The sequence below is a fragment of the Saimiri boliviensis genome, chromosome 10 (assembly GCF_048565385.1).
Source record: "Saimiri boliviensis isolate mSaiBol1 chromosome 10, mSaiBol1.pri, whole genome shotgun sequence".
Classification (NCBI taxonomy): domain Eukaryota; kingdom Metazoa; phylum Chordata; class Mammalia; order Primates; family Cebidae; genus Saimiri; species Saimiri boliviensis.
This window is the reverse complement of record NC_133458.1, coordinates 90834314-90859282: the sequence shown is the minus strand read 5'-3', so window position 1 is coordinate 90859282 and position 24969 is coordinate 90834314. Positions and strand designations below refer to the sequence as shown.

At 40.8% G+C, this 24969-nt stretch overlaps 1 protein-coding gene across 1 annotated transcript in view; it reads right to left on the bottom strand.

Annotated features, from left to right (window-relative positions):
• Positions 1 to 9250: 9250 nt before the first annotated feature.
• Positions 9251 to 24969, bottom strand: part of STK31 (serine/threonine kinase 31) — a 492334-nt gene continuing 476615 nt past the window's right edge. Inside the window, exon 20 of the transcript XR_012512174.1 lies at positions 9251 to 9384. The gene's annotated coding sequence lies outside the window, so the exon portion shown is untranslated. The remainder of the gene's footprint in view (positions 9385 to 24969) is intronic.

The window sequence follows — 24969 nt, the reverse complement described above, 5'->3', positions numbered from 1 at the left end:
GTAGTAGGATTATATGATTGCCCTTCCCATCTATCTGTCCTTAAAACACAGAGATTTCTGCTTCCTTTATTTTTTACTTTTTATTTGCAATAATTTGTCATTAAAAACTGCAAAAATATTACAAAGAATCATTTTCAATGATTCTTGAAATTGATTCTTCAACACAGATTCTCCAAGTGTTGACAATTTTCCAAATTTGCTTTTGTTTCCTTCTTTCTCTTTCTCTCTATACATTTAATTATATTTATATGCACATATATGTGTATTTTATATATACACATTTTTAATGAACATTTAAAACTAAGTTACAGACATGCTTTTCCTTTACTTGTAAATACTTCAAAGTATATTTTTCTAAAGACAAGAACATTCTTTTGTAAAAATCACAATATAAGTTATCAACATCAGGACATTATCATTGATTCTACATTATTCTCTCACACACAATACTTATTTAAACTTAGCCATTTTCTCCCCACTAATGTCCTTTATGGAAAAAGGGGGAAAATTCCAGTCGAAGATCAGACATTGCATTGATGTCCTGTCTTTTTAGACTGCTTTAATCCTTTGTGAACTGAAGGTTTTTGATTTGCACTGGTCAGTTCTTTTGCGGAATGTCTCTTTATTTGTGTTTGTCTGGTGTTTCCTTGTGGTTAGATTTAGACTGTGCAATTTTGGCAGGAAAACCACAGTAACAGTGTTCTCAGAGCATCCAAGCAGGGGGCACATAGAGTGTCTTTGCCCCATTACTGATGTTAACTTTAATTACATCTTGCTGGACGAGGTGTCAGAGCCTAGGCATCAGAAAGTGGTCCACTCGCAGGTTGGCAAGAAGAATTTGCAGATAACAGTATAGGTTTGAAAAAGGAAAGTTTTATTAGGAAGAACGCTGCAGAAGAGTGCAGCAAGGTGCTTCAGTGAGAGAGCATGCTATAGTGGATTTTCCTTGGGATGTTTATGAACCCTAAAGTGGGAGCTTAAGGGTAATTTGGACCATGTTAGCCACATAGGTCATAACATGATTACATTTGTAGACATTTTGGTGCCTTAATGTCAGCAACGGTTGCACAACAAGTTTCTGTGTACTTGCATTCCGGAGATGTATAGAAATTTTAGTTACTTATAAATTTTGGGGAAAGAAACCTGGAGTCAGATGCTTGCTTTAGATAATAGGGAAGTCCAATTACTTCTGAATTCCTCCGATAAGGAGTTTTGCCTCTGGATGTTACGCTGGGTGGCCACCAGCTGATCTTTGCTCTCCTCATTTTCCCCATGACAAACATCTTGGTTTAATCTTTTCTGCTTCATATTCCCCCATGCTCATGTCTACCTGCTGCCTATTGCGGTCTCAAGAAAGGGAAGATGGCACAGTGAAGAGGGGCGTTGAGTCTGTCTGGCTACTTCCTGCTGAAAGGGGGCATTGAGGGCATAAGTTTCATTTTCCCCTTTCTTGATCTTTGTCATGAGGGATCATGAAAAACTTGTTTATGGGGAAAAACCAGATTCCAGCAAGAGGCCCCATGTAAATAGAAGTTGCTGTTGCAGGCTGGTATTGGTATTGCCTAGTCATCTGTAGGTGAAATCCTTGTAATTGGGAAGATGTAAACTTAATGAGAGCGTTAAAGCGGCAGGACCAAATATTAAAAGAGTAATAACAAGGAATAAAGGACCAAGGAATGGGAGAAGATGAGTGATTTCTGGGAACCAGTCAATAAAAGTTTTGGCCCAGTTTTGGTTACTTTGGGAAAATGTGTGCAGCCATTTGGCTTATTTGAACATTAGTGATACCAGAGCTAGAAAGAAAATATTTAGGCAGATAGTAAGAGCAACAGAGTCCTCAACAGAATTTCCCTTTTAACAAAAGGCAGCCTCCAAAATCATTTGTTTTCTAACAAAGCGCAGCCTAGGAAATTGAGCTGCAGACATAGATAAGCAAGCTGGAAGCTTGCACGGGTGAATGCCTGCAGCTATGCCCGTAGAAAACAGCTACCTGAGAGCCAGGCATATTCAACATGGAGTCTCCATCTTCCCCTTTCTTTGTCACCATGTGTACAGTAAAGCAACAGGCAACATGGCACCAGCTAGGCAGAGAATTTATTTGTATAATAAAAGACTGGGATGGGGGTGGCCAGATTATTGAATGCCATGCAAATGGCAGGAGAGAATTTTTCTCTTTCTTTAATTTATTAAACCTGCATTCTTCTTTTTTTTTTTTCCCCCTTTTTTTTTTGAGACAAAGTCTCACTCTGTCGCCAGTCTGGAGTGCAGTGGCACGATCTCGGCTCACTGCAACCTCTGCCTTCTGGGTTCAAGCCATTCTCATCCCTCAGCCTCTCGAGTAGCTGGGATTACAGGCATGTGCCACTGCACCCAGCTAATTTCTGTATTTTGAGTAGAGAAGGGGTTTCCGATGTTGGCCAGGATGGCCTCCATCTCCTGACCTTGTGATTCACCTGCCTCAGCCTCCCAAAGTGCTGGGATTACAGGTGTGAACCACTGTGTCCAGCCTCCCTCTTAACCTTACTCTTTGTCTGTCCACATTTTTTATTTCAACACACCGTGGGTATTACCCCAGACAAGTGGGGTATGGCCTGAGTCAACACACCTTGGCTATTACCTTAGACAAATGATGCCACTTCATTAGTTTCTACTTTTCCAGGCACATTAATATAGGTACAACAGGTTTTGTTGATGACAGCACAGACTCCTCCTTGTTCAGCTAGGAGGGAATCCAGAGCTCGTCTGTTATCAAAAGCCATTCCTGTAAGTGATTCCAAAGGCTTTTTTAGAACGGACAGACTTGCACCAGTTTTTGATAAGGCTATTTCAGGGGAGGTGGTATGTTCCCATAGTGTGATTTCATGGTAGCCAAAACCTCCCCAAGGGCTGAGATTTGCAATACCTCCTTTAGGTATTGCCTACCAGGTTTTCTACAGAAAAGTTGTTGTTTTTTCCCTTAGCATTAATAAGTAATTTGCGGGAAGTTATTTTGAGGCTGCATAAATATCCAGTACCTCATCAACTCACCCACTCATGGATTTTTTTCTGCTTCTTTCAAGATTTTCCTTGCGTCTCACAATGTTTTCTCAAGGTAAACTTGTTCATGGGGAAACTGACAATAGCCTTCTTTTCTTTATATAAACTATTTTGTAATGGTTTGGGCAATTCAATTGAAATTGAATTTTTAAATTTTTATTCATCAAGTGTCCACTTGTGAGAATTTGTTAGAAAAACTTTAAGCTCTCTATTACTCTCTTTATGTGTATAATTATAGCAGATAATTTTAATGCAATTAAGCTAGTCCTATAAGACCCATTGATTAAAACGCACTACCAATAAATACATAAGAAGGCAACAATTTGATAAATCTCAAAATGGGCTTCTAGGGAAGAAGTGAGAAAGTGACAAAATTGGAGATGACATGCTAATGCTATTGTTAGTTAAGCTCCCAATAACAAAGGCAGATCTGAATTATCTTAGCATATTTAAATTAAGATGCACCTTTAAGTTAAGATACCCATTCCCTCCAGCCAAACAGCTAGCTGAACTCTCAATTTGAAATTAAATGTTGATGACTAATTGCTTTCCACATTCTGTTTCCTCAAAGTTGCTAGAGTGAATGTTTCTCTGTTTTACAAATACTTATTTGAATAATAGAGCTTTGTGTTTTATTCTGCATAATCTCTCTGTCTCTCCAGATGTTCTTTCCATGCCTTTAACTCTGGGAATGTGAAATCCATTCATGGGTGGCAGATAGAGAAGAGTTGTAGAAGAAATGATGGAACTCCCACTGGGCTGAAGTATGAAATTATTCACCCAAACCAGAAATACATTAATTCAGCTCTGTCGGGATTTCCTAAAAACTATCTGTAGATGTATTTTTGCTAAGGCTCCCAATAGTGTGTGTTTTAACAGTCTTTAGCAGTCAAGAGAATATATCATCTCACTGACTTTAGTGGAAGCTCTTTAATAAGGTGGTCCATTTTTGTAAAGCTCCACTAGATCAGCAAAAAGCACCATATACCTGTAGCACAGTGGCCCCCAACCTTGACTCTGCATTGTAACCACATGGTTCTCATCCTGCTAGTATACTGGTATTGGTCTGAGTCTAATGGCCTGGTATTCAAGGCTTCTAAAAGCTCCCCAGGTTATTCTAATGGGCAGCCAAGGCTGGGAACCACTGCAGTAGAAGGTGTTTATTTCCCCCTTAAGGCCTATGAAATAAAATTCTAGTATCCCTATTTATGCAGATGTCTGTGAATCACTATACTTTCCAGATCTCCCTCTAGTATATTTTGATACAACAGGTGAATAAAAAAAATTTATTTAAGCTGTTTTGTACACTAGGGGTTGCTAAAAATTTCAGAGACTAATAGACTAAAAATATCCTATTTGGCTTAAGTTTCACCTCAGAGAGTAATGAATTAGAAATATCTTATTTTCCTTCAAGCTCCACAGCACCTGTCACATCATCATTTCCTCTTCACGTTTGTTTCCATCGCTATGATGGTTTCAAATATTGGCAGCTAACTGAGCTGGTTCTGGGCTGTTACAATTATTTTGGTACTGTTTATCGAGTGCCTCCTAGCTACCAAATGCTTCATACATAACTTTCAAAATTTTATTTTTAGCAAAAAATCATCAGCTTGAAATAACTAAGAGAGAGGCAGGATTAGAACCTGGGTCTGGGAGGCTTCAACATCATTGCTCTATCTACTGATGAAGACCCTGTAGGAGACATTTTCCCTCTGCTGATTAGTCCACCACACAGCCCATGCCTTCTTGGCAATTGTTATTGGCTTAGAGGTTGATCACGTATTATAGGATCTCCTGGAAAAAAAACTCACCTATATTCCATGGTTGAAAGATAGGTTAATGCTGTCTTTCTCCTGCTGGTGGCCATTTTATGACATGTGGTAAAATAATCTAAATTTAAAGGCACTGCTGAGAACAATGGAAGGTTTCAAAAAGTCAGCAGCGGGGCCAACATTATCCACGGGCAGCTGCCTAAATAAGTGATTTCAGGGGCACTGGAAGGATTTCCCAAAACAACTCCTTTCTGCTGTTAGGTCCCTGGAACTCCCTTAAAGGAGAGACTCTGATTAGATATTTAAAATGAAGACTTAATACGCAGACAGCCTGGCACAAGGTAACTCACTGACTCATAGCCAGTGGTGGACACAAGAACATTTTCTGGGAGCAGATTTGGAGGTGAACACAGAGATGCAGATGGCAGAAAGGAAATCTGAAAAAGGTGGAGAGAGGGACGCTGAAAAGCAAGGTGGTAGTTGGGAGAAGGCTGGATGGTCCTAGGAGAAATCATGGAATTTCTTTCCCCAGCAATATAGTCTAGCTAAAATGGCTTACATATCCTCCTGTTTGAATGAATGCAGGTGGCCTAAAGGATTTCTCAAGGGTTGTTTTTTTTTCATTTCTTGGTGTACATTTCTATGAATTTTAACACATGTATAGATTCATGTGAACACTGCCATAAGCAGGATAAAGAACAGCTCCACCACCTCAATAAAGCACTGCATGCTGCATTTTGTGGTCATCACCTTCCCCACCTGTCATCCCTGGTAACCTCCAATCTGTCTTCCAGCACATTTTTTGAGACAATCAAATAAATAGAATAATACAGTTTGTAAATTTTTGAGACTAGCTCTCTTTTACTAAGTATAGTGTTATCCAAGCTGTTGCATCAATAGTCCGTTCCTTTTTACTGCTAAGTACTATTTCATTGTATGAATCTACCATGGCCTGTTTGACTCATACATTAGTTGAAGAACAGTTGGATTGCAGAAGTGGCTATCTTGTCTTGTTCCTCTTTTAGAGGCATTCAGTCTTTGAGCATGGAGTAGGATGTTAGCTGCAGGTTTTCTGTAGACACCCTTTAGAAAGTTGAGGAAGTTCTCTTTTATTCTTAGTTTGCTGAAAGTTTTTGCCACGAATACATGTTTAAGTTTGCCAAAGGCTTTTTTTGCTTAAATTAATATGATCATGTGTTTTTTTTTTCTTCTTTATAATGATAGTTTGACAGATTCCATTAATTCATTTTTGATGAACAAATCTTGCATTCTTGGGATAGTTCCTTTTAATGTAATACTGGATTTGAATTTCTTGATGAATGTTGCTGGAATATTTTGCTGAGAATGTTTGTGTCTATGTTCATGAGGGATACTGGTCTGTACTTTTATTGTACTATCTTTGCCCAGGTTTGGTACCAAAGTAATGCTGGTTTCATAAAATAAGTTGTGAAATGTTCTCTCCTCTTTTGTTTTCTGGAAGAAAATGTGTAGAATTAAGAGGTATTTCTTCTTTAAATGTTTGATAAAATTCGCCCACCAAACTCTCTGCACTTGGAGATTACTTTTTCAGGAGGTTTTTTAATCTAAAAATTTATTTGTAGTTAAATTATTTATTTTATTTTATTTTATTTTTAGATAAAGTACAGATATAGTACTATTCAGGTTTATCTATTTCATCAAAGATGAATTTCAATAGTTTGTGGTGTTTGATGAATTACTTCATTAAATCTAAGCGGCCGTATTTATGTGTAGAGTTGCTTGTCGTATTGCTTGCTATCCTTTCAATGTCCATGGGACTTATAATGATTTCCCCTCTTCCATTTACAGTCATGGTAATTTGTTTCTTTTTTGTCTCTTTTCTTTTTCTTTCTCTTTTTATTCTGTCAGTCTGGCTTAAAACTTACCATTTTTATTACTCTTTCAAAAAAACCAAGATTTTGTCTCACTAGTTTTGCTTTTCTGTTTTCAACTTCACTGACTTCTGCCATTTGGTATTTTTTTCTTCTGTTTACTTAGTTTTATTTTGCTCTTATTTCTACTTTCTTAAGGAGAATATCCGTTGTTGATTTGAGACATTTTTCTTTTCTAATATAAGCATTTCATGGCTTACATTTCCTGTGAAGCACTTATTTCCCAGAGCCCTCAAATTACTCCTCGTTGCCTTCTTTCGAAGCTTTGTAGCTGCATTCGGTAGGAGACACAGGGTGTGGGATGCTTCCTATGTCTGACCCAGAACTGGCTAGTCTTTGAAAATACAATTTTTCTAGGAATCTTCTGCCAAAGAAAATTCCTCTATTTCCAAGCACACACAGCAGCAAGATAAAAGTATGGCGTTTTTTTCTGGTGGTTTGCCAGAAGCACATGCTTAAAGCCATTGGCTACCATGATAAACTTTTTTTCATGATTACTGCTTAGCTTTTAAACAGTTTATTATTAATTATTCCTCCAAACTCTTCTGTTATGGAGGATATATTTTTAACACCTCTTTAGCGAAGAAAGCCAGTGCCCTCACAAGAGACATCTTTTGGCTGGAGTGTCTAAAGGTTCAGTCAAGCCCCCAATTCAAATGGCACAGAAGAAAAAAAACTCATCCCCTGTAGACATTCCTATGGCCTCCCTCACTTAATCTGTAATCCAATTGGCTTGACCTAGAAGTAGCAAGTGACTTACAATGAATTGACGTAGGGAATCTCACTGCACTATTTGTTTTCCAGTGTTTATAAAGGAAAAAAGTCAGGGAATGGGCCAGGGTTATGCTTCTGAACCCTGAGGCTACAAGCTACTGCTCTTAATTCTCCTTTGTCAGTGATACAAGGATACCTTGTTGTCACTCTGTCTCTACCTCAGCCTTATATGTTTTAACATTTAGTATTCACATTGGCTAGGAAAGCATCCTTTCTGCTGCTAATCTATCTGTGTAGTCATGGTCAAGATTCTCTTTATTAATGCATATAGAAATCAATATAGGCTGGCACAGTGGCTTATGCTTGTAATCCTAGGACTTTGGGAGGCTGAGGCAGGTGGATCACTTGAGCTCAGGAGTTTGAGACCAGCCTGGCCAACATGGTGAAACCCTGTCTCTACTAAAAATATAAAAATTAGCTGGGCATGATGACTTATGCCTGTGATCCCACTTACTCGAGAGGCTGAGGTGAGAGGATCTTTTGAGCCAAGCAGATAGAAGTTCAGGGAGCTGTGATCATGCCATTACACTCCAGCCTGGGCAACAGAATGAGACCCTGCCTCAAAAAAAAAAAAAAAAAAAACACTATAAATAGTGCACAATCACACAGATGAATGTGGGAGGCCCCAACCTATACACTCCTGAAATCCAACATTTTGTCACAATGCTATAAGCTGAGCCCCATAGCCCCTCAATTGTACTTTTGTTTTTAACCCCTTTCCCTAGTGAAAACAGACTACAAAACTCCCCTTCAAAAGCAGAAATCAAGATATTTTCCCATCATTATTGCAACTCCATAATTTGATCTTTGGTTGTAATAATAAGATTAGAAAGTTGAAGCTGGTTTCTGAACATTTGGATAAGCAAATTAAAATAAACCTATCAACTGGACAGCTCTTTTCTGCCACTGACCAGCTTACAGAGAATCACCATATTTTTTTTTTTTTTTTGAGAGGGAGTTTCGCTCTTGTTACCCAGGCTGGAGTGCAATGGTGCAATCTCGGCTCACTGCAACCTCCGCCTCCTGGGTTCAGGCAATTCTCCTGCCTCAGCCTCCTGAGTAGCTGGGATTACAGGCACGCGCCACCACGCCCAGCTAGTTTTTTGTATTTTTAGTAGAGACGGGGTTTCACCGTGTTGACCAGGATGGTCTCGATCTCTTGACCTCGTGATCCACCCGCCTCGGCCTCCCAAAGTGCTGGGATTACAGGCTTGAGCCACCGCGCCTGGCCACCATATGTGTTTTATACCTAGAATACCAATTTAAAAAAAATTTGAACCCAGAAATAAAATTTGAACCCAGAAAAAATGAATTAAGCCCTAAAATGATTCTCAACCTCATCCCAACTTTCTTGGGTGATTTTTAAGAATCCCCTGAAATCCTACAGCATCTCCACCATAACCGCCAATCATATTTGGACAACAGATGTGCAGAAGTGACAGTTAGTAGAGAATTCCGGTTAGCAGAATGTCAGCTATTCAAGAGTTTGCTTAGGGACAAGGAAGAATTTATTTAAATATTGACGTGGATGACAGCCCGTTCATCTGAAATACACATGCACTCACTGACCTTCCTGAACCTCCTCTCCTGTGCCTGTAGTCATCTCCCGGCAGCGTCTTGGCCACAGATTGTCACCATCTGGATCATAATACAGGAAAAACATGATGCTTAGTAAAACTGAGATGAGGGTGATATCAGGATCTGTCAGCAGCATAATATGTATGTGCTGGGAAGAGACGTGAACTTGCCTTTTGCAAAGAAGCTTTGATTTCCTCAGCAATGAGTCCAGTCTTCCTGTACCAGTTGCTCAGACAGCATCATGTTTTATTGTTTTCTTGTCATCCAGACGTGACTTGCTGACAGCCTGAGGTATCTTGAATTTTATCTGTCTCCTAAAAAACAGAAGAAAGTAGACAAGTCTGTAATCACTAGTACCTCATGCTCACCGGGATCCTTATGAGGGAACCCCACCATGCCCATTCATCAGCCAGAACATTCCCTGGTTAGATGTTTTCCAGCCTTTTCTTTTCCTGTGACCATAGGTTTTTATGTTACAGCATGATACGCTAGATCTGAATGGTCTCCTTCTAGTCCCACGGGCAAGCCAGAGGCTTCTCTTCCTGTTGGAGGTTGTAATTCTGCTGACCCTCTCCTCTCAGGCTCCCTTCGCCTTGGGAAAAAACACATATGAACCAAGAAAGCTTCCATGTCATTAAGTTATATGTCATTGGTAACTGTAAATTTACTAATGACAGATGAGCTAATTCATTAATGGAAACATAAGTTGAGTTGAGACAGACTGTATGTAATTTTCTCTTTAGATGTGTGTGGTTATTCCTTGTTTGGTTCCCTAAGCACCCTCTTGTTGTTTGGGATATAAAATCCAGCCTGTGCTGCTGGTAGATGTCTTTCAGCCAAAATTCCTTGGCACATGTTTTGACGGTCAGTTTTACTGATTCAGAAACTTACTTTTTTTTTTTTTTACTTCAGTGTATATTCATGTCTGGAAGAGGGACTAACTTAAGCTAAACTAACAATAGATTTATAAACTAGATTCTCTTTGTATTATTATGTATTCTTAGTTTACAGGCAGATTCAGACGTAACTAACAAGCCACATCGGATAACCAGTAAGTGGCAATCCCTTAACTAAGGGTTAGAGAAAAGTTGAGATGGAGCAGAAGGTGATTTGGTGATGTGGCATCCGAATAACCAATATTTGATGACTCTAAGATGGTAGTTTCTACCAGGGGTGGTTTTGGCTCTGAGGAGGCACTTGGCAATGTCTGAAGACATTTTTGATTGTCACAGTTGGAAGAAGGGTGCTATTGGCATCTGCTGGGTAGAGGTCAGGGACACCACTCCACAGCCTCTGCTGCACAGCACAGGCCCCAGCAGAAAAGAAGTATTCACCCCCAACTATGAACAGTGCTGAGGCTGAGAAATCCTGCCTTAAAAGAGAGCTCTACCTGAGCCTTACACTTCTTTTGTCATTTTCTCCTTCTCTGCATGGAGGCAAAACACAGCAAAGCATAACAAACAAAACTCCTCAATAAATCAAATCAAATCATTAACTTCCCTATGGAGCTAACAAAATGCTAGCTATTAAATGTCCCAGTTGTTCCACAGAATTAGCTGTGAATGCTTTCTGGCACATTTATTCCTCCTCTGAGTGAGAGGTGACAGCATCATTTAAGAATATGTATTTCTTTTCAGGCATTGTATGCATGAGAGGAGGAAGCCTGCTGGGAGAAAAAATCTGATCAAGTCACAAAAGGGCAAAAGGCGCATATTCCAGGCTGGGTGAATGCATGGAGAACTGTCCACAGGAAAGATTAAATCATGACTGTTAAATAGCTCATCAAAGCTTTGTGGGTAGGAGTAGAAAGATCAACTTCTTTAAGGAGAGTTCTGCTGCAAACAAGAAATGCAAGCTTCTCCTGAAATGTTTTGGATTGGGGTGACGAGGGAGGGGTCAGGGCCTGAAAAGTCAGAGATGCAGGTTGGGGAGACAGCCAGAGAGCCACGGTAAGAATAGGAGGCGGCTTTTTGGGATTTGGGGTGGTGGAGGAGCTGGAGCTGACATAGACCCCTGCCCTTTGGAGGTTACTGTGGTTCTGCCAGTGACCTCCTCTAACAGGGCTCCACCCTCCCGAAGTTTCAGGTCTTTTTAAGTGTCAGGCAAGTTGATCCCAAATTACACAATGCAGCAAAGTAGCGCTGGCTCCCCAGGCACCACGCCCAGACTGCGAGGAGACACACAGAGAAACAGGGGTTGCCCCAGGGCAGGCAATGCTGACTTTAGTGGAAGGCTGGAGGTCTGTGGCTGCAGGCAGGAACAGAGCCGGCCTGCCGGGGGGGGGGGGGGGGGGGGGGGGGAGGCTGTGGGACCCTGAGCTCCATCTCCATGTCTGTGAAATGAGGAAGTTAGAATAAATAATAGATCAGAATTTTTCCTCACTCTGAAAGCATCTGGTTTTATCATTCATTTTACTGCATGCTGCTCATCAGCCAGTGCTGTGGTTTTAACCTCAGCTTCCTTTCACTTTTCACTAGCTTTGCTGTGTCCTCAAGTTAATAGTTAAATCTGAAAAACATTTTTTTATCCAAAGGTAATTGTTTGAAAGCAATAATAACGCAGCTTTGAGGGAGACTTTCTCTGGGTTTGGGCTGCCCCCGCAGAAGCCAAGCTGGAGATAAGAATTGAATATAAGCTCTTTTCTTGTGAGGTGATCCTAGGAAACAGTGGTAGGTATAGGGAAATGAGACAGGGAAGGGAAAGGAAGAATACAAAGCCTGTGTTGTGGAGTCAGGTCATGCTGGAGCTCATCTGCTTTGAGGCTACTAACTCCTTTCTACAGGTTGAAACATTCCTGGGCAGAGTCACAAGTGCTCATGATAAGCACCCTTTGGTGTATACAGGTGAGCGCCATGTGATACGGATGACTCACTCACAGAGTCCGTTGCAAAGCCTGCAGGTAGGAGTGAGCCGGGAGCCCAGTGGCTGTCTTCTCATAGACAGTATAGCTTGCCCTGAGACTGAAATGAAAGGCAGGCCATCTCAGAGCTACAGGTTGCTCCTGGAGTCATGGAGATGGGAATGAGAAAGCTAACCCCAAAAGAAGGCAAGGAAGAGCAAGTGCTCCCAGGGGAAGGAGGCCCGAGGGTGTGAGGCCCTCTTCTTACAGGTGGCAGGTGTTCTTAGGATGAGCAAGAGCCGCAGAAGCCTCACCTCTAGACTTCCCTGAGGTGGTGGGAGGGTGACCTCCACCTAGGAGAAATTTCTCATTGATGTGCCCTGGCCAGAAGATGGGACCAGAAAGTCTTTCCTTTACAAAGAGCAATGTAAGTAAACAATATAGAGGTGCTCAAGGCAGTTACCTTTAGTCTACAGCCCCCAAAGCCCTAAGGGCAACAGATTATGAATGAGGTCTGAGAATTCACACAGACCCTAAGCATTTCCTATATACTGAACAAATGCAATGACTGGCACTTACCTGTGCTATAATGTTTCAAATACAAATTCTTTTAGTATGACTGATTACATAATAGTCTTTAGTCATGTCATTTTTAAAATAAATGGACAGTATGCATGCCTGGGGTTATAAAATTATGATTTTTAGAAGAAACTGCAGTTATGGAACTTTATACGCATATCATTACATCTAACCCTCACAGCAACCCTCTGAGGCAAGCATTGTAGTGTCTCCATTTTGCAGATGAGGTTAACTAAGGCTCAGAGAAGTTAGGTGACTTACATAAAGTCATAAAGCTAGAAATTGGAGGATCCAACTTAAATCCTGTTGTGCTACCTCTGCACTACACACTTCCAGTATGAATTCATTTACAAATAAGTAAACATGTACAAAATAATCTAAAAGAAGAGGATAATCAAAATAACCAAAGAAACTAAGAGATGAACTACCATTCGGCTCAGCAATCCCATTACTGGATATACACCCAAAGGAAAATAAGTTATTCTACCATTACAGTGCTATTCCCAATAGCAAAAACACGGAATTAACCCAGCTGCCCATCAGCAGTGGCCTGGGTATTTAAAATGTGGTACCTATACACTGTGGAATACTACGCAGTGAAAAAGAAGAAGGAAATCACATTCTTTGCAGCAACATGGTTGCAGCTGGAGGCCTAAGTGAACTAATATACAAACAGAAAACCAAATACTACATGTTCTCACGTGTTAAGTGAGGGCTAAACATTGGGTACAAATGTACGTAAAGATGGGAACAATACACACAGGGGACTACTAGAGAAAGGTGGGCCAAAGGCTGAAAAACTACCTGTTGGGTACCATGCTCACTGTGTTGATTATGGGTTCAATCATACCCCAAACCTTAGCATCACGCAATGTCCCTTCATAACAAACCTTCACATGTACTCCCTAATTCTAAAATAAAAGTTGAAAAAGAAAAAACCCACAAAGTTTTAAAGATGTCTTTGAAGGATTTTAAAGGAATCTCTTAAATGAAATCAGGAAAATCGAATTAATGCAGTAATTCTCAACTAGGGGCAGTTTTGTCTCCAGGGGACACTTGGCCATGTAGGAGTCTTTTTTGTTGTCACAACTGAGGGATGCTAGTGGCATTCAGTGACTAGAGATCAGGGATGCTGCTAAATGTCCTGCCAAGCACCAGACAGCCTCCCAGGACAAGGAATTATCTGGCCAAAATGTGAATAGCACCAATTTTGGTTTGATTCTGTTAAGTGGAACTCCTAAACAGCAGGCCAGGGCACCTGAACCTTTATGTTACCCTGACTCCCTTATTTGGGTAAAACCAAAATAGGTCCTGATGCCTGGCTGTGCCCATGGAGCACATCATGCACTCTCCCTGCGTGCTGTCTTCCGGCCCTGGAAGTGGCTTCTACACCAAGAACAGGCTGCTTTCATCAGTGTCCTTTTGGGTAATATATTTTTAAAATGTTTACCAAGTAACTGGAAGGGTAAAAATTAGAGAATAATTGAGAAAATATCCGTCCATGTCCATTTGTTCTTGGAAATCATGACCAGCATGAAAGCCACAAAGAGCAGGGTTGGTGTTCCAAGTACCAGTATACAATGAAGGACAGGAAGCACCTGCCTCGCTGGCCACAGCATGTTGCTCTGTACATTGCGTTTTCCAAGACCCGGCTCTGTCATCATTTTCCTGTTAGCTACTGTGTTATGGGTCTTCCCCCTAAAATTGTAGTCTCACCATTTTATCTCCTTAAAATCATCTTATCGATGTATGTTTTAATGCCCACTTCACTTATGGCATTATATTGGAAGGTCTGTTTTTTTCTCTAATTGATCCTCATTAATTTTCAAATTTCTAGCAGGAAATATCAGTAAGAACTGAGCCAAATCTATTACCTTGAAAATCATTCATCTATTCACCTATTGATTCATTCCCTATTCATTGAGCCCTTTACTATACTGGGTAGGATTGCTGGGTCCTACAGTATACACACAGCAGGCTCTGTGTAAGCTTACAGTTAAAAAAAAAAAAAAAACAATGACAGCAGCTCACAATCTAGCTAGCTGAAATAGAATTATTTTAAAAACTGATGGCCGGGAGTGGTGGCTCACACCTGTAATCCCAGCACTTTGGCAGGCCAAGGTGGATGGATCACCTGAGGTCAGGAATCCGAGACCAGCCTGGCCAACATGGTGAAACCCCATCTCTAATAAAAATATAAAATATTAGCTGGGCATGGTGGTGGCCATCTATAATCCCAGCTACTCAGGAGGCTGAGAAAGGAGAAGAGCTTGAACCCAGGAGGTGGAAATTGCAGTCAGCTGAGATCATGCCATGGCACTCCAGCCTGGGGAAGAAGAGCAATACTCTGCCAAAAGAAAAACAAAAGGAAAAAAAAAAAAACTGCTGCCTAACTTATAATTAAGCAATTCCACTTTTCAGAGACTAAATAAATGTCCACACATGTGGAAAGATGGAGCTACAAATGTTTACTATAGTATGATTGGACCAAAAAGATTGGAAACAACCCAAATATTTATCAATATAATAACTGTTAAATAAAATGTGGCATATGCACACTATGAAATTTTATATAGCTGTTACTAGAGGATCTCTTTCCATAGGTAACAATATAGACAGATCTCTAAGACACAGAGTCTTGGAAAGAAGGTCCCTTGAGATACACACCAAACTCAGAGCAGTGGTTACCCCTGGAAACATGGCAGGGGAAGGAACATGAATGAGGAATTATGGTCAAAAAAGAGTTTAACCTTTTTTTCCCCCCCAATACCATTTATTGAAGAGCTATCCTTTCTCCATTGTGTGTTCTTGGCACCCTTGTTGAAGATCAGTTGGCTGTAAATGTGTGGATTTGTTTCTGGTCTCTCTATTCTGTTCCATTGGTCCATATGTCTGTTTTTATGCCAGTACCATACTGTTTTGATTACTGTAGCTTTGCAATATATTTTGAAATCAGGAAGTGTGAGGTCTCTAGCCTTGTTCTTCTTGCTCAAGATTATTTTGGCAATTTGGGGACTTTTGTGATTCTATATGAATTTTAGGATTACTTTTTTTATTTCTGTGAAAAATCCCATTAGACTTTTGATAGGAATTACATTGAAACTGTAGATTGCTTTTGGTAGTGATATAGTTTGCATATATGTCCCCTCCAAATTTCAAATTTCATGTTGAAATTGGATCTCCTATGTTGGAGGTGGAGCCTGGTGACAGATGTTTGGGTCATGTGACAGGTGTTTGGGTCATGGGGGTGGATCCCTCATGACTAGCCTGGTTCTGTCCTTGGGATAATGAGTGACTTCTCACTCCAGTAGTTCCTGTGAGATCTTGTTAAAAAGTCACTGGCACTTCTTTCTGTTGCTCCCTCTCTTGCCACATCACATGCTCACACCCCCTCCACTATGATTGGAAGCCTCTTGAGGTCCTCACGAGAAGCAGATGCTGGTGCCATGCTTCCAGTATAGGCTGCAGAACCATGAGCCAAATAAATCTCTTTTCTTTATAAATTACCCAGCCTCAGGTATTTATTTATAGCAATTCAAACAGACTAAGGCAGGAAGTTTGACCTTTTAAAAATAGTAATTCTGGGCCGGGCGTGGTGGCTCAAGTCTGTAATCCCAGCACTTTGGGAGACCGAGGCGGGTGGATCGCAAGGTCAAGAGATGGAGACCATCCTGGTCAACATGGTGAAACCCCGTCTCTACTAAAAATACAAAAAATTAGCTGGGTATGGTGGCACGTGCCTGTAATCCCAGCTACTCAGGAGACTGAGGCAGGAGAATTGCCTGAACCCAGGAGGCGGAGGTTGCGGTGAGCCGAGATTGTGCCATTGCACTCCAGCCTGGGTAACAAGAGTGAAACTACATCTCAAAAAAAAAAAAAAAAAGTAATTCTGGCAATCCATAAATATGGGATATCATTCCATTTATTTGGTCTCTCTCAATTTCTTTCTTCAATGTTTTATAGGTTTCAGTGTACAGATCTTTAATGTCATTGGTTAAGTTTATTCTAGGTATTTTCTTTTCCTTTTTGATGTTGCTGTAAATGAGATTGTTTTCTTTATCTTTTTTGGATAGTTCATTGTTAGTGTATAGAAATGCAACTGATTACAAAAATTACATTTATGTTGATTTTGTGTCCTGCATCCTCACGAAGATTCATTTTTAAAGAGGATAGTATGTATTGCTTATGCATTTTGCATTTAAAATTAGTAAAAACCACAAATCATTGCAAATATAAGGCAAAGCAGTAGTATAAAGAAGGGAAAGCTCTGCTCTACTTGGGTACATTAAGGAAGGCCTCTGAGTAAAAGAGGTCTAGGAACTGAGATTTTACAGTGCTAGTAGGAGTCTGAAAGGCCGAGGTGGAAGAGAGGAGCAGTATTACAAACAAGGGACAGCAAAGATACAGAGCTGCAACCACTCTTGAGGCATTTCCATGTAACTGGCCCATTCAGTGGAGAGAAATGGATTGCAGCGGCGAAGTGTGACTGAGGCATATACATCTGGAAACAGTGATCTTATATATCTTGCTGAGGAGTTTTGAGCTTATTCCTGTAAGCAATGGAAAGCCTGCAGATGAGAGGTGACATAACCAGATGTTGAGTTTGGAAAGAAAGAGTGATTTTTCTGTCCTGAGGCTGCGGAGGACAGATGTACTCATTACCCAGCCAATTTACGTTATCACGTCAGACTATCACATGTCTATACTGTGTTTCTTACATTGCCTAGCATGCATGGACTCCCAATTAGTATTTTTTATAAAAGTTTCCAAGGAAGCCGGGCGCGGTGGCTCAAGCCTGTAATCCCAGCACTTTGGGAGGCCGAGGCGGGTGGATCACGAGGTCGAGAGATCGAGACCATCCTGGTCAACATGGTGAAACCCCGTCTCTACTAAAAATACAAAAAATTAGCTGGGCATGGTGGCGCGTGCCTGTAATCCCAGCTACTCAGGAGGCTGAGGCAGGAGAATTGCCTGAACCCGGGAGGCGGAGGTTGCGGTGAGCCGAGATCGCGCCATTGCACTCCAGCCTGGGTAACAAGAGCGAAACTCCGTCTCAAAAAAAAAAACAAAAAAAGTTTCCAAGCATAAAGGAAAATGTGATGTATTTTTGCTATTAAAAGTAATGGCAAAAACCATACTTGCTTTTGCACCAACCTAATATATTAATAAAACATATGCCCAATACACGTATTTCAGTAATTTTTAAAGTATACCATGCATATGGAAGAGTACACAAGTCTTAAGAGTAAGCTTGATGCATATTGACACAGCAAACACACCTAATAAACCACAATAGAAATCAAGATGTGAAACATTACCAGCATTACAGGAGGCTCTTTCATGACCCTCCTAGAAATTGCACTCCCAAAAAGTAACCACTAATACAACTTCCTCTGGAATTGATCTTTTAGTATAAAGTGAAGGAAGAATCAAGGTTTTTTCCACCAATGTTGCTATCAAATTGGTCCAGCTTCAGTTATAGAAAAGAGTGTCACCACTCTCAAACCCTGCATGTCACCTGTGCTGTAGAGCAAGTGACTCTGTGTAAGTCAGTTTCTACCTTTAAACCATTTTGCCTAAATATGTGTATTAATCCTAATAATCTGAACATAATTTACACATAATGTGTGCAAATAATGACATTCATTATTTTCAATTTTTATGTCCTTCATTTTTTCATGCCTTATTATACTGGTTAATTCTTCTAACACAATGTTAAGTAGAAATGATACTAACAGATGTCCTTGTTCTGTTCTGATCTCAGAGTGAAAATCTTCAGTATTTCAACATTTAATATATTGGCTGTAGGATTTTTATATTATACTAAGGAAGTTTCCATTTGACCTTAGTTTAATGTTTTTATTTTGAGTGAATGTGGAGTATTATAAAATACTTTTGGGACATCTGTTGAAGTGATCATATGATTTTTCTCTTTCATTCTTAACAGTAGAACTTGCTTGTCTGGGTCTCAGGTTTTTCATCTGTAAAATGAGTAAATTGGGTCAGATGCTCTGAGTTCTTCCTCTAATATTTCAGGGTGCATTAATTTTCGCTGTCATTGAAACTTTCCTTGGTACCACCAGGGTTCTTCTTGGACTGGCCTTCAGAGAAGTCTCCCCAGAGTGTTCTAGAGTGACGTCCAGGAGGTCAGTGAATTGAAGCTCTGTCAACTCCCCAGCACCTGCAGATATGTTATGAGCAAATCTCTACTTAACTTCTTGACTCCTTTTGTTTGGTTTTTCCAAATCTTAATATACCTCAGACACAAAAATAAGTAGAAATTCAAAATACCTATATGCAGTCTTGATAAAAAATGTCATTGGCCCACTTTCACCCTTTCAATGGAGAAGAGAAATGACCAACTAGAAGGCCTAATCCAAGTCCCCTGGGGTGGGTACTTCTAACCAATTTGGTTCCATCTCAGGGCTAGAAGGATGAGGAGTCCTGTAGTGGAGGCTCAACACCCTGTCTTGTGAGGAGAAAAGAAGAAATTCTTTTTTGTTGTTTTTCATGGTTTTAAAAAAATTTTTATTTTCGCTTCCAGGATACATGTGCAGGTGGACAGGTTCATTGCATAGGTAGACATGTGCCATGGTGGTTTGTTCCCTCTATCAACTCATCACCTAAGTATGCAGCCCAGCATGCATTAGCTATTTTTCCTAATGCTCTCCCTCCCGCTGCCTCACCCCAGTAGGCCCCAGTGTGTGTTGTTCCCCTCCCTGTGTCTATGAGTTTTCATTGTTCAGCTTCTACTTAGAAGTTAGCACATGCGGTGTTGGGTTTTCTGTTCCTGTGTTAGTTTGCTGAGGGTAATGGCGTTGAGCACCATCCATGTCTCTGCAAAGGACACAGTCTCATTCCTTTTTATGACTACAGAGTATTCTATGGTGTATATGTACCACATTTCCTTTATCCAGCCTATCATTGATGACATTTAGGTTGATTCCATGGCTTTGCTATTGTGACTAGAGCTGCAGTGAACATACATGTGCATGAAACTTTGTAATAGAATGATTTCTATTCCTTTGAGTATATATCCAGTAATGAGATTCCTGGGATCAAATGGTGTTTCTGGTTCTAAATCTTTGAGGAATCACCACCCAGTCTTTCACAATGATGGAACTAATTTACATTCCCACCGACAGTGTAAAAGCGTTCGTATTTCTCCACAACCTTGTCAACATCTGTTGTTTCTTGCCAAAAATAAGAAACTCGTAAAGATGAGAAGCTTAACGAAGGGTAGGTTTAAGAGTCCATGTATTAGAACTAGGTAGAGGTAACAGTTGCACAGCACTGTAAATGCACTAAAGGCCAGTGGATTATACACTTTACAATAGTTAAAATGGTGGTGGGGTGGCAGGGAAGTCCATGTACACAGCACTTACATGCTGTCTGCACAAAATAATGTTAATTCTGATGTTCTCCATTCATGCCCCCATTAAACTTTTGAAAAAAAGAGATTAGACTTAGGCTTATAGAGTGAAATTAAGTCTAAAGTGTGAAAACTTTTAGGTAGACAGTTTGGGATCAATGCAAGAAACACTGTTTCACCAGTGTGAAGTGTCCAAAGATGAAACAGGCTCTGAGTCAGTGAATTGCACGTTGGCGGGTTCAAACTCAATGCACTTGGAATTGAGAATTAGCTGATGGGCTGAGGTGATTCTAAGGCTTTACTAACCCAACTCTGACTCATGCTCCTTCTCATTTGAAAGTTGTCCAGGCTTTTCACCTTTCCCATAAATACTTTCTTTAAATAGTCAAGAGTTCATTGCATAGTCAGGAAATCTAACTATTCAGAGGGTGTTGCCATTAGATGACAGTGAGTCAAACCTGCCAAGGGTCAGAAGCTTTGGGTCATTCCTCTGTTATATAAGAGTATTATAAGCCTAGGTTTGAAAATAGTATTAGAAATAGCAAATGGAACAATTATTTTCAGTAAGAATGATGACTGCTATGTATTCCAGTTGTTTCTGCTGTAAACAGCCACAAATTTAGTATAAAATAACAACAGTGGATTCTGTGGGTCAGAAATTCATTCAGGAAAAGCTTAACAGAGACGGTTTGTTCCTGCTCCAGGATGCCTGGGGCCTCAGCTGAAGACTTGCTGGTCTGGGGGGTGACTCCAAGGCTGGGGGTTGGAATCACCTGGAGGTTTCTTCCTACACATGTCTGAGGCCTGGGCAGGGGCTTGGCAGGAGCACCTACAGTTGGGTTCTCCATGTGGGCTTTCTCACCCAGGAGGATCTTCAGGGTAATTGGGCTCCAAAAGACAGTGTCACAGCAGAACAGGAGGAAGCTGCGTCACTTCTTGCGATGAGTCTCAGAGGTCACACAGCACCACTCAGGCTGCGTTCCACTGGTTACGTGTGAGTCGCAAGCTCACTCAGATTCAAGGAGGAGGAAACCCAAACCTCTTCCCCTCCAGGAGCATGTGGGATGGGAGAGATTTTCACAGTCACCTCTGGAAGCTAGAATGTGCCACACTATTGACATCTTTCTATAATATCATCGACAAGCCTTCATATAGGCCAAAACTCTGCCTTCTCTTCTTCCCATCATTCTGAAACCACTTGCCTTCCTGCCCTCATTACAGACAGCAGGGGTTTGCAAGTTACTTCCCTTTTCTTTTTTTCTATCAGCCCTTTAATTTCACCACAAGACACCTCACTATTTTATCTTCTTCTGTGTTACTTCCATTTCCCCACCTCTCTCGTTCTTTGTTCCATTTACAAGTGAAGGAGAAAAACTCCCAAGTCTTAAACAGAATGATAAAAATCTGCTAGAGACACATGAAGGAAAAGGAAGCTGGATATTTTGACATTTGCTTAGACAGCATGAGAAGCCAGAGCCAGGGAAGGCCTTCAAAGTGATAAGGAGGCCTTTTTTAGAATCCCTCAAGTCCTTCTCTGCCTTTCTAGGTAAGCCAGATTTCCCTCAAGAATAAGGTTTTAAGATACACGAAAAACTTGATTTTATCATATTTTATTTCAGTTATATTACAGCTTAAATAAGCTTTTGTGGTTTGGCCTAGGAATGTAGTATGTATTCCAAGTTGTTAACTAGTGACTAACAAGTGAGCTTAAAAACCCAAGGACCTTGTAAGCTGGGCGTGGACTGTGTAATGCTTCTGAGGCTCCTAGCCTTAGATAGCAATTTACTACTTGCTCAAGCACCTTGGCCAGCTAGAATCCAGGACAAGGGAGGCAATCGTGAGATCAGACAAGCCAGCTGCACTCTGCTAAGTGCTGTGCCCAGCCAAGGTCTAAGAGCTGCCCTCTGCCTCCGCCTGCCTTCTAGTCCACTGACTGCCCTTGTGGCCTGGGGCTGCAGGGAAACTGAAAAGGCAGATGATCCATCCTGTTGCCCTCCCTAATGAAATGTCACTTTTCAAAGCCCATTCTGGAACAAACTACAAATCCCATCAGATTTATGAGTGTTCATGTTCTAATTAGGGGCTAACGAGGGTAGACCTCTATGACTAAATCCAAAGGAAACTCTGCACTTCAACCAGGGTTCACCCAGAAGTGGGGAAATGATTGACTTGGGGGAAGGTTAAAGTATGGAATAAGTCCCATGATAAGATCTTGCAAGTACTTGCTCAGTTAAGCAGAGTAGTTGTTGGAACTAACGTGAAGGCAACTCTGACTCTCACTGTCATGATGATCCATTCATGAAAAAGTAGCACAGCTCTTGTAAGAAGAAAACAGTTGTTCCTGGCATATTACGACAGGAAACGATCTCTAATTTTCCAATGCAGTGAAAGTATGGAATGATTAGATGTAGTTCTTCAAGAAATACACAGGGTCTTGAACTTTTCCTTGTAGTACAAGGAAAAATAGAAACAATATTAAATTCTTCTTGAACAGAGTTCCCACTTAGAGCTACTCTCATCACCAGGTTAGTGCTGGCTCAGCCTCTATCCCAGAAAAGCCAGGAATGAGTACATCTATGTTTCTCATCTTCATACTGCACAGTGAAGTCAGTAATTGATCTTGTCTTATTCTTCATGAGTAAATCACACCTATCCCCTCATTCCCCTCATTCTGTGTGTTCATTGCACATATCCTTGTTCTCCTGGGACCACACATTTCTCTGTGTATTGCAGGTACTTCCAAAAATTCTCCTATAAAGACCTGCTCCAGTAGTTTCTTATCAGAGGCCCATTTGTACAGGGGCATTATTTTCTAGTTGAAAAGCAATAGACACAACTTACATTTATATTTAAAGAAAAGTGTCAGTGCTAACAGGTTTAGAGGCTCCTGCTGGGATGTTAGGCTACCGAATTATTCTCCTCCAAGTGATCTGTAGACCCGACAATTGAAAAATTAGAGAAATAAGGGCACATACGCCTACGTAATTAAACTGCCCATTTCACCTTTTTTTCAGTAAAGCAGTTTCCAAGGATGTTAATTGGCTGGTGAGTTTCCCTGTGCCTGGTAAATCTTGATAAGTTGTACATTAAAAAAGAACTGCTTCCACCTTTAAACTGTCAGGGGGCTTTTTTTTTTTCCCATTAAGCAGATTTAGCACTTTGAAGAGTTAATTACAAATCTAAGAAATATTTCAGTAAGGTATGCCTTTTGGCATATTGGATGCAAATGGCCTCTTCCTGCCATTAAATGATAAAAATTTTGTATTGGATTTTTTTTTTTTTTTTTTTTTTTTTTTTTTGGTTTGCCTGTGGCTGGCGGGAGGGAGCTTTTTCCTGGGAGCAGCCACCAGATTGCTGCTTTGTTTTTAGCAAGACATTCATTTCCTTGGTGTTTCGCTTTATGAGGAAACTCTATTTGATTTCTGTGTCTGCAGTTCTCCCAGTCCAGTGTCTGCCATTCATCACCCCAGTTATCCTGATGTCACCGCAGATACATTGTCCTTTTTATGATGATTGTGGGAGAAATGACCATTCGTGTCCTTGGCTTCTCTGTGTCTTTATTGGCCCTGATACATTCCTTTTGATAGTTAATTTTCCCCTTTCTCCTTTTATTTCCAAGAAAGAAAATACATGTATGCTTCACTTTGGTGGGGGGGGGGGGGGAGGAGAAATGGCAAAGTGGGAGAAAGGAATTGTGTTTCGCACAGTTTTTAAACAACCAGCAATGATAACTGGCAGCAGTCCCTTGAATAGTTTTTACACTGACAGTTCACAGGAATCATTTATTTGTCCCAGATTTTCTGGGACAGTCTCAATAACAGATATTTTGTCCTGCTATTGTCTCTTCAGAGAAATGTATTTAAAATAAGAGGGAAGAAAAAACTCCTTTATTGATGAATATATCCTGATTTAAGTTCAAAACGTATAACCACCAGGGAGCATCTAAGTAAGCACAGAGTTTACTGTTAAAATTAAATGGCGCAGAGGCAAATCTAGCATATTTTGAAGGTGTGTGTGTGTGTGACTTCACAGAAGCAAATAATAAGCAGGTCAATAAATAAGTATAATTAGACGCATTATCACATTAAAAAAGGAAAAAGTGCAAGCTTTGGAATGAAATATATGTGGGTTGGAGTACTGGGAGCCTTGGTTGGACTCTTGACTCCATCATGTAGAAACAAATTCCCACCAAGCATTTCTGAATCTCAGCCATTTAAAATAATATTCACCTGATAGGGTGGTTGTTAGTGCCAAAACAGCAAAGGTTTGTAAAGTTCCTAGTGCAGCACCTAGCATATAGAATTGCCCGGGAAAAAAAAAAAAAAAAAAGGCACATTCATAATAGGATTTTAAGGAGTAAAATAGCTCTGTTATAGTTAAAACAAGACTTTCTGGAGGGGGCCGGAAGGAGGAAGCAGTGAGGAAAGAGAATCGGCAGCATTGTGGCAGGAAAGTACTTCTTCCTTCACTGCCTCTTGTCTTAAACTCAGCGAGCCCAGGCTCCCGCCTCTGCCCAGACCTGGAGCCTGATAGCCCAGGAATGGATGAACTGGACACTTGAGTGGCCCAGGGACTTCCCTTGGATGTCCCTTGTCAAAAAAGCCATGTTGTCTGTGTCCCTCTGGTACGTAGATCCAGCATTAGAGCATCTTTAAGAAACTCTGTGTTCTTCCAACCCATTTTTCCTGTTGAGCCAGGGCTAGGGCAGGGCAAGTTGCCTACCAAGTCTGCTTTCCTCCACTTCATTCCAGGGCCCACTGCATGAGTGAGGTGTTCACCGCCTCCTCCGCAGTTGCTTGAAACTGCCATTTGAGTGCACTCAGAAACTTGGCAGCAGTTGGTCAATTGTTCTTTAGATTCCAGAAGTGGGCTCTGAGCCAGCTGTAAGTGGAAATGGATCTAGTTAACCAGTGGCTCTCAAAAGCCAGGTGCATTAGTCTCATCAGGTGAACCTGTTAGAAATGTGGCTTCCTGCACCCTTTCCCCGATGATTTTGATGCAGCAGCTATTTCGATAATGTCAAAGAATGAGCTTCTCATTGCATCTATTATCTTTAGCACTTAGCTTCACATACACGGTCCATTCTTGTTTCTCCTCAATCCTGTGAGG